The sequence below is a fragment of the Pinus tabuliformis genome, chromosome 4_1 (assembly GCF_031772625.1).
Source record: "Pinus tabuliformis cultivar Carrire ecotype Pingquan chromosome 4_1, CPIR1, whole genome shotgun sequence".
NCBI lineage: Eukaryota > Viridiplantae > Streptophyta > Pinopsida > Pinales > Pinaceae > Pinus > Pinus tabuliformis.
This window is the reverse complement of record NC_142303.1, coordinates 486774260-486784174: the sequence shown is the minus strand read 5'-3', so window position 1 is coordinate 486784174 and position 9915 is coordinate 486774260. Positions and strand designations below refer to the sequence as shown.

The 9915-nt window shown below is 35.2% G+C and overlaps 2 pseudogenes; one reads left to right on the top strand and one right to left on the bottom strand.

Moving 5' to 3' along the window:
• Positions 1–1061: 1061 nt before the first annotated feature.
• Positions 1062–3239, top strand: LOC149176627 (pentatricopeptide repeat-containing protein At4g13650 pseudogene; annotated as a pseudogene).
• A 3604-nt stretch (positions 3240–6843) lies between these two features.
• LOC149176626 (cinnamoyl-CoA reductase-like SNL6) lies at positions 6844–9562 on the bottom strand (annotated as a pseudogene).
• Between the last annotated feature and the right edge of the window lie 353 nt (positions 9563–9915).

Below are 9915 nucleotides of genomic sequence, written 5' to 3'. Positions count from 1 at the left end.
TTAATATTTGTAATGTGGTTGTACTAGTAAAATACAAATAATCCCACTTTCCATGTGCTTATTCAGTTTGTGTCGATATTACAACTCAAAAGATGTGGTAAGAATATTTCAGTCTCTCTCAACCATAAATAAAATATTCCAATGTTCATGTGAAATAGCATAATTTTCTATCAAGTTTAAAAAAAAAAAAATGATAAAAGTAATTAAAAGTGGAAAAAATAAAATGTAAATATAAATGAAATATTTTTCTAAATAAAAAAGTAATGTCAACTATAATTAAAAACAGAAATGCATATATCTATTTGATTACTCTAAATTACATTACAACTTAAAAGATGTAAAAATATTTCACTCTCACACTCAACTATAAATAAAATATTTAGATAACATATTTAGATGTTAATGTGAAAAAATAAAATTCTATATCAATTTTAAAAAATAAAATAATTAAAAGTATAGAAAATACATGTATTCCCGGTTTTAAATGTGGAAGATGTATAATTCTTATACTTGTTAAAAATATTTTAATACAAAATTTAGATAAACTATTTAAATATCCATACTATTATATATATGAAAGAAATATATATATATATATATATATATATATATATATATATATAAATAAAAATAAAAATAAAAAATTATTTCCTAACTAGAATTCCTAATAAAAATAATAAAAAGAGGTGTTCAATTCTTTATATAAAATTAATATGTGGCATTTAAAAAATATTAATAATAAATAGAAATAAATTATAAATAAAATATTTCAATCATTTTGGCTCTACTATAAAATAAATGTAAATACGGGAAAACACCTTTTAGATTTGAACATTTGACTTCTAAAAAAAAAAACAAATGTCTGTAACCATCATTTCAATTTTTATTATTTCAAAAAATGTAATATACTTAAGATATGTTATTAGATTTATGATCATAATGTAATTACGCCGTAAGGCGTTTCCGTTTGAAATGAATTGCCCCAGCCCTCGCTATGTCCTAGTGTTCACCGCGGATTTGTGGTGTTAGACGATTGAACAAAGTTTGATCGTTGATCCAAAACTGAAACGGTTCATGAAACTGAAACGGTCTATGTGAGATGTGGGAGCCTGGCGGACGCTCGTAGAGTTTTTGATCAAATACCCAAACGTGATGTATGTTCGTGGACTGTGATGATCGCGGGTTATGCCAGGCAGAGGGTAGCCCACGAGGCTTTAGGGTTGTTCTTCCTCATGCGGCGAGAAGGCGTCCAACCCAATAAGTTCACATTCGCCAGCGTACTCCCTGCTTGCGCCGACTCTGTAGACATCAGAGAAGGACTGGACATTCATGAAGAGATCAAAAGAAGTGGATTGCAGAGTGATGTATTTGTGGCGAATTCCCTGATAGATATGTATGCAAAATGTGGCAACATAGAGGATGCACGCTATCTATTTGAAAAAATGTGTGAACGAGATGTCATATTCTGGACAGCATTGATTGTAGGGTATGCGCAAAATGGGCAGGCAGAGGAAGCCATGGAGCTTTTCAAGAAAATGTGGCTTGTCGGTATGAAGCCAAACTCTAAAACATATGCCAGTGTTCTGTCGAGATGTGCCGATCTGGAATAGGGTATCGAAATTCATGGGGAAATAATCAGAAGTGTTTTCCAGTCTCATGTCTTGGTTGAAAGTGCCCTTGTAGATATGTATACAAGATGTGGGAGTGTAGAAGATGCATGCCATTTGTTTGCCAAAATGCGTAAACGGGATACCGTGTCGTGGGCAGTGATGATTGCAGTTGTTAAGTGGAATGGTTGGGATGAGGAGGCCCTGAAGCTTTTCCGAGAAATGCAGTTGGCAGGTGTGAAGCCAAACTCGAAGACATTCCAATGTATTCTCCTGGCATGTGTCAATTAGGGAGCTCTGGAACAGGGTATGGAGGTACATGAAGAAATAAATAGAGGGGGATTCCAGTCTAAGGTATATGTGGGAAATTCCCTACTAGACATGTATACAAAATGTGGGAAAATGGACAAGGTACGTGAAGTATTTGACCAAATGAATCTCCAAGACATCATATCCTAGATGGTGATGATTGCAGGGTATTCCCAGAATGGGTGTGCCAAGGAATCCCTGAAGCTTTTCCAGCAAATGCAACGGGCTGATGTGAAGGCGATAGCAAAAACATTTGCTGGTGTTCTCTCAGCATGTGAAAAGTTGGCAGCATTGGATCATGGTATGGAGATCCACAAGGAAATAATTAGTAGTGGATTGCAGTCTGATATCTTTGTGGAGAGTGCCCTGATAGACATGTATATAAGTTGCGGGAGTATAGAGGAGGGACGCAGATTATTTGATAAAATGCCATTACGAGATGAGGTATCTTGGACAATAATGATTGCAGGTTATGCACAGAATGGTTCGGGAGAAAAATCCCTGAAGCTTTTCAAAGATATGCAACTGGCAGGTGTGAAGCCGACTACAAAAATCTTTGCCAGTGTTCTTTCTGCATGTGGCAACTGGGCAGCTTCGGAGCAAGGTGTAGAAATCCATGAACAAATAATTGGAAATGGCTTTCAGCTGGATGTCATTGTGGTCACTACCCTATTAGACATGTATGCAAAATGTGGTAGCTTAGACAATGCACGCCACCTGTTTGACATGATGCAACATCGAGATGTTGTCTGTTGGACAGCCATGATTGCAGGATATGCCATGCATGGCTATGTAAGTGAGGCCATCACACGATTTGAAAAAATGAAAGCCTGTGATGTAAAACCAAACCATATCACAATTGCTTGTTTTTTGTTTGCCTGCTGTCATGCAGGCCTAGTCTATGAGGGCCTTCAATACTTCAATTGCAAGAGGGACAGTTATCACATCATACCTGCGATGGAGCACTACTGTTGCATGGTTGACCTGATTAGCTGTGCTGAGCAGCTAGATGAAGCAGAAGGCTTTATCAATAAAATGCCAATCAAACCCGATACATCTGCTTGGATGTGTTTTCTTGGAGCCTGCAAAATACATAACAATATAGAGTTAGGAGAATTCGTGGCAAAACAGCTTTTTGATTTGGATGTGAGAGATGCTGCACCTTATGTGCTTCTCTCAAACATATATGCTATGGCTGGTAGATGGCGTGACTTTGAAAAGGTTAGAAAAATAATGAAAGTTAGAGGAGTTAAAAAAACTCCTGGATGCAGTTGGATTGAGGTCAACAAACAGGTGCATGCCTTCCTTCTGGGTGAGAGGTGACATACATGACCAAAGAGGTTATAGAGATTGTTTTCAGAGATTAAGTGAATAGGGTATGTTCTGATCTAGTTTTCAAGGCTATATGAAAAAATGAGGAGCAAACTTTAATTTATATAGAAAACGACTTCCATACTTCCCTCAATCAAAAGCCCAAGTGGTCTACAAAACTAGAGATATGAATTCCCTCTACCCACCTTGCATTGTTCAAAACATAAAGATAAGCTTCATTCTTAAGACAAGGAGCAAGCATTTTCACTCAATGTGTTTTAATCAAACCAATGGAATTGTTATCATAATTGTCAAATAATTCAACTCCAGTCAATAGTCTTCTCATTCACTCTGCAAGACGTTGAGTCATGGATACCTTGTTAAATTGCTACCAGGCTCAGATACCATTCTTTTATTTAATTCGCCTCAGACTTATCACTGAGATTACATGCCCTAACTATATCATGCAACTTCTGAGGTGGCCGACTTATGAGGGACAAAATGTCTATTCCTTGCCGTGGCAAAGGAATAAATATAGATCCAAAAATATCTAATCACATGGTGCTTGCTACGGGTGTGCTTTGAATCTCCTCTAGGGTAACTACAACAAGAAATTCATCAATCCTGCAATCAACATATGTTAAACTTTGGAGAAGTTTCCTAGCACTCGTTTTCTCCCCTTGGTCTTTAAAAGATTGTCCATGGTAATCATGGAAGTGGCAAAGTTACATGAATACATTTACTGGCCCAGCATGCAAGCTGGGGAGTTTCAGATCCAGCTCAATGATACATTTAGCATTACGAGCTAAACCAAATACATTGTTGATTATACTAGAATAAATTTTTTATTCTGAACAGTTTGGAGAGCCCTCGAAAGTTAGTGTCTTTGATGAGATTAGAATGACAAGAAAAGGAGTGACCTTGATATTACATCTTGGCAATAGTCCTGTCTTGCTAACATTCTGTTTGGTGGACTTAGAAGTCTCCCTATTTGGATGAGTGAGGAATGAAATGTAACTTTCAAAGAAATTTCCATTTTAGCAATAACCAGATTCAATGATTGGTTGCATTGTTGAATATAATTGGCAAATCTTGAAATATCATCAATGATGTTTATCATCATGCTAATATTGTTGTACATGTCTGACTCCCAAGTTCTCCAAGTCATCTTTTTTTTCTTTATTGCTTTGTTCCTGTTATCCTTTGACTTGCCGGGGTAGCTAGAGAATCAATTCACTTGTGTTTTGTATCAGAACCAGCAGTTCCATAAATGAGATCTATGGAATTTCCATGGACATTTGCCAGAGATGTTTTTAACATACTTAGCTGACCCTTATGATGTCAGGTGTTTGGGAGAGAGAGATTATACCAAACTGTGATGCACTCTATGTTCCTCCTCTCACACATGATGATGTTGCTTTTTGGATGTGGGTTGTGATATATGGTAATCATTGGTGTATTCTATACTGGCTCATAACACTTTAAATTCTTCACTTTTACCATGTTGTACCATGGTTTGTTCATAGTTTACCTCTAGATAATGTATCACCTTGTGAATCAAGTTGAACTACTAGAAACCAAGCTAGGTGTTTTACATCATTTTCCCTACTCATTTTGCACACCCCATCACTTCATCAACATTTTCATGCATTATCATCACTTCTCCTTCCATGCTTGAGTTATCATATGTATTGTAGCAAGGTTCAAAATAAAAAGGAAAATTATCAGGTATAAGAATTTCTAAATAAAAATCAAAGAGCTAAAAAAAATGCTCGAGGTAGAAGCAACTAAAGTCACATCATGCACATGAGACATGCTGCTTTGCTATAAAACCCAGGTTCTCCCAGCCCCATTCTTAGATTAAAAAGAAGGAAAGAAGGAACTAAGCATATAAAAAGAGAAAAAGAAAAATAATCTCTAGCTCTTGAAACATCATTTCCCTTGTACCACATTCACCATCATCACTTGGACCCTATTTAGAATCCTAAGAAATACATCTTGTATTAAGGGTTTTCACATGTAATTAAGGTTAACGATGTCCACACGATGGTCAAGTTAGGAAAGAGTTAAAGATTAAATTAGTCATCGAGTATTAAGAGATTTCACTTGATTGTAATGATTCAAATTTATGAAGGGAACGATACATATTTATAACCAAAACACAGAGATATAGTGAAATTAAACTTCTATTAATAAATGGAAATGTTGAAATTGTATCAACGGTATCTCTATCTTTGAATGGAAATTGATGCAAGTAAAATTAAGTAAGACTTATGGCCCTGTTGTGGCCAGCAACAACCCCCCTTTTTATTTAGTTTTAGAAATAAAGCTAAATAAATGGGGACCCTTCTAAAAAATAAAAACTAGTGCTTATCATTCCCTTAGTTTATTTTCAAGATATATGTGAAAAAATTAATCAATCCTATAAAAAAAATTTAACAAAGTAATATTTTCTTATATAGTTGAGATGTGAAATGTGAATTAGTTATTTTATGTAAATTTAATATTCTTGAAATTTAAAAGTTCAAATTTATGGAGAAATATTTGAAAGCAAAAACTACTTACAGAAAGCAAGTAGACTCAATTAGTTTTTAAAAAAGTGAATTTATTTATATATTAAAAAATATATTTTTAATAATAATAAATTATTTAAAATATTGACAAATATAAAATAAAAATTAATAACTTTAAAATTATAAAAAAAAGTGAGAATGTTTGTAGAGTTTGTTTTAATCCCAACAAAAATTATTCATAAGATATATAAATAGTTTGTTTTTTATTTAATTAAGAAGCTTTTCTTTCATGTTATAAAATATATTAATGAACCAAAACCCAAATATATTAGAAAAAGAAATGGAAATTTACCTTCCATTAGCTCCAAAAACCGAATCCATTCCATACTTTAAATAATAAAAAATTAAAAATAAAAGTTCGATCTTCCAAGGCAGAGAAGTATTCTATTTTTTATCTTGTAATTGAAGAATTTACCATCCCAATATATAAATATGCTATCAATTTATAAGAAAATATAGAGACAGACAAAAAAAACAGCCCTTCTATAACAAAATTGCCACATATAAGCGAACATTACACACTCCATAAAACAGAAAAAGTGTAACTTCCCATTCCATTCATAACACAACTGATGCTTAAAAAGTGTAACTTCCCATAATGGTAAAACAAACAGGAGGAACTTTCATAATGATAAAACAATTCCAGAGTGTGAGCTATCCACTTTTTATTCACACACAAAACAACCCATCAACAAAGCTTGCTTTCACTTTTCCTTTCAAGGAATCATGAATTTGATTTTACTTCAGAAATTAACTAAAAAAAAATGCATATGGTAGAGAGCCTTAGTCACATCCTTAAACTTCAATGCTCGTCATTATGGAAATCGACTTAGGGTTATTGCCAACTATCAAATGAAGGTTGGTGCTCGTAGTGAAGGAAATCGACTTATTGCCAACTATCCAACAAACCTTGAAGTGAAAATTACATTACATTATGTACAAAAATGGATATAGTTTGAACATGTAAACTCCCCAAGTTTTCTTATGCCGCTCATTGATGGCTACCGTTAAGCTATAACATGGGGAAAAGCTCCCCCGTTCCCTTACAGTTCGATGCTTAGGGTTGCACGGTTTCCATATCCAACCATTAATCCAGTCAGCTTCTTATTACTCAGACGCTCTTGGCAAACCATCGAGTCTTCAAATCTATTACCAAATTATGAAAAAAATCAAATAAATAATGAATTCATGACTATCTTTGGACAGTATCTATGTATGATTAATTTCATTGTTACATAATAGCTAAGATAAAATATCATTAGGTAAGCAACCTAATTTAAATCTTGAAGATACAGAATCTTCAGTGATTTTAATATTTGAAGAATAATTAATTGCTCTGTACCTATCAGGGAACGGTATTAGGTGTTGCAAACTCTGTGCTAAATTGACAGCATCTTCTGCATTACTGACTATTTGATTGAAACATATATATCTCCCATAGGCAGATGGATATTCATAAGCACATATATGTGCATCCACTAGAAACCTTATGTCTACACTAGCTAAAGTGCCCTTCTCGTACATTTGTGCAGCCCCTGCAATCACAAAGACTAGCCACTATAAATAAACTAGCTAATATTTTGCACTTCCATAGATTAGATCCTCTCCAAGGGATTACTATACCATATTTGTACGTTCTAGAGCAGAGTCTATTTGATATGCAGATCTCTCACCCTCACCTTTAAGATATGCAATGGTAGATCCTGAGCTTTTGTATGTGATACCAGGTCCCACAATCAGAGATGAGTTGATTGTCACCATATTCAACCCCTTGTCCATGGCCATCGCCCATGCAGCCTTCTATGATAGTGTCTTGGCTAATGCATACCACAACTGTGAACAGGAAATATTGTGTAATTAGAACATAATACCACAGATCACTGCAAGGTTCGGAATACTGTTATTAAACTGTACAGCTTTGAACTCCACAATCTTTGAGAAACACCCAAATTTTATACATATACCCCTTCAAAAAAATGATGAATACCGCACCACAATGTATTTAGGTTCTCTCTGTAAAAATATATATACTTAGCACAAAGCCATTTTAGCCCTGATTCAGTATGCACCAAAGATTTAGACAAAGGTTACATATCTAGACTTTCTCATTATTTGATGAATTTATAACCTGGGCAACTTCAAAGACAAAAATGAATTGGATATGGATTGTTGCATATAGAGAAGATATATGCACTCTGTTGTCTATGATGTGGTATCACTTCAGCAATCTTAAGAGGCAAAAGATCAATTGGATATGGATTATTGCAGGGTTATCTGCAATATGTAGCATGTATTATCATTTGAGCAATTTTAAAAAGCCAAAAGCTAATTGGATATGGATTCATGGACTGAAAGAAGCAAGATGAATATGTAGCATGTATTATCATTTGAGCAATTTCAAAAAGCCAAAATCTAATTGGATATGGATTCATGGACTGAGAGAACGCTGAAGCAAGATGCATTGTATAGCTCAGTAAAATGATGGTGGACAAACTAAAATATGAAAGAGTCAATTGGATTTATTTCTTTAGATTGGAAGGAGAAATTATGCTTTTCCCCACCCAGATACAATTGTTACAAATGTCATGTTTAGCTCATATTAAATATACTATTGTCATGGATTCCATCACCTTGGAAAACTACTATTGTAGCTGGCCTTGAAAAATTGTAGATGCAAACATTGAAGTTATTTATTAGATTAACTAATCTGATCAAAGCAGCTTTAGATGCAAACTTCTGAGTTACTTACTAGATTAAGCAACTAATCAGACCAACGCTATCGAACATACCATTCATGTAGATATTGTTAACAAGTTAAAAGGAAAAAGTGATAAATCAGTCCACTTTACTTAGATTGTATACTAAACTTAACATTTTGTCATCTAAAATTATATATATAGACCTTCAATTTCCTGCAAAGATTTGCATCACTCCAATGCCTCTCATCAAGGGCATTAACCTTGTAGTCTCCATCTTCTCTCCAAATTGCTGCAGCCACAGAAGAAGTGAACACAACTTTCTCAATGGTCTAGGTCTGAGCATACACTTCCAATGCATTGTGGGCTGCTTGTACTTCAAGTTCTGCCATCACTTCCTGTATTAAACAAGTCCACATATATCAATATTCAACCCTTCCAATACATATACCAAAATGCTCACATCTTTAATTCAAAGGTTCACTAACTTACATCATAACATACAACACTCTGAGGGTGTTCAAATCTATAGAACAGACCAGAACAACCCTTGAGCGCATCAGTAATGTTGTGATAATCCAAGACGTCTGCATAGAATATCTACAATCGATCCCCATGCAATTTTCTGAGAGACTCAACTTCGCCTGCCACCATTTAAAATCATCAATGAAGAATGCCATCATACTATAAGTTCAACCAGAAAGAAATGTGAAAACCTTCATCTCAATTTCAAGGTGATTGGGAATTCAAAATAGGGATGGGATGGTGAAATTTTCCTATATTTATTCTTAGGGGTTTGAAAAAAAGGGTAATACATCAAACTTGGGTTAAAATATTAAATTCATAGATTCATCTTAACATGAAATTTATCAAGAAACTACAAAATCTTGTTCTCTTTTCAATAAATAAACATACCAGCGTCTCTCTGCACAGTGGCATGCACTAAATAGCCTCGTTGCAGAAGGCCCTGAACAATCCACAAGCCTACATAACTGGACGCATCCATGACACAGACGACCTTGCCATTGCCCTCAGAGGGGTTTAGACCAGAGGTAAACACCAGCATGGCTGCTCTCTCCACAAATCGTTTTTCCGAATGCAGGCCTGCAAGAGAGAGACATAAGTAAAAGAGTATGCGTGGTCGACCATGGTAGGAGCGTTCACTGGATTCATGGGATTGGCTTCTATGTGAAGTTGAATGGTAGGGAGTAGTCTACCCAGGCGGAGGAATTGGTGAGGGAGCAGCCCGCGGGTTATTCCCGAACTCAAATTCCATGGTGAATTAACTTCCCGGTGGCAAGACACAATGGAAATCGGAATGTCTGTCAAGAACCTGTCAGTCGTCGACATTAATGCGGAGGGTGGTGGAGCTGGGCGGAGGCTGCGGAGGGTGGCGAAGGGCAGAGGAATTGCCGGCGG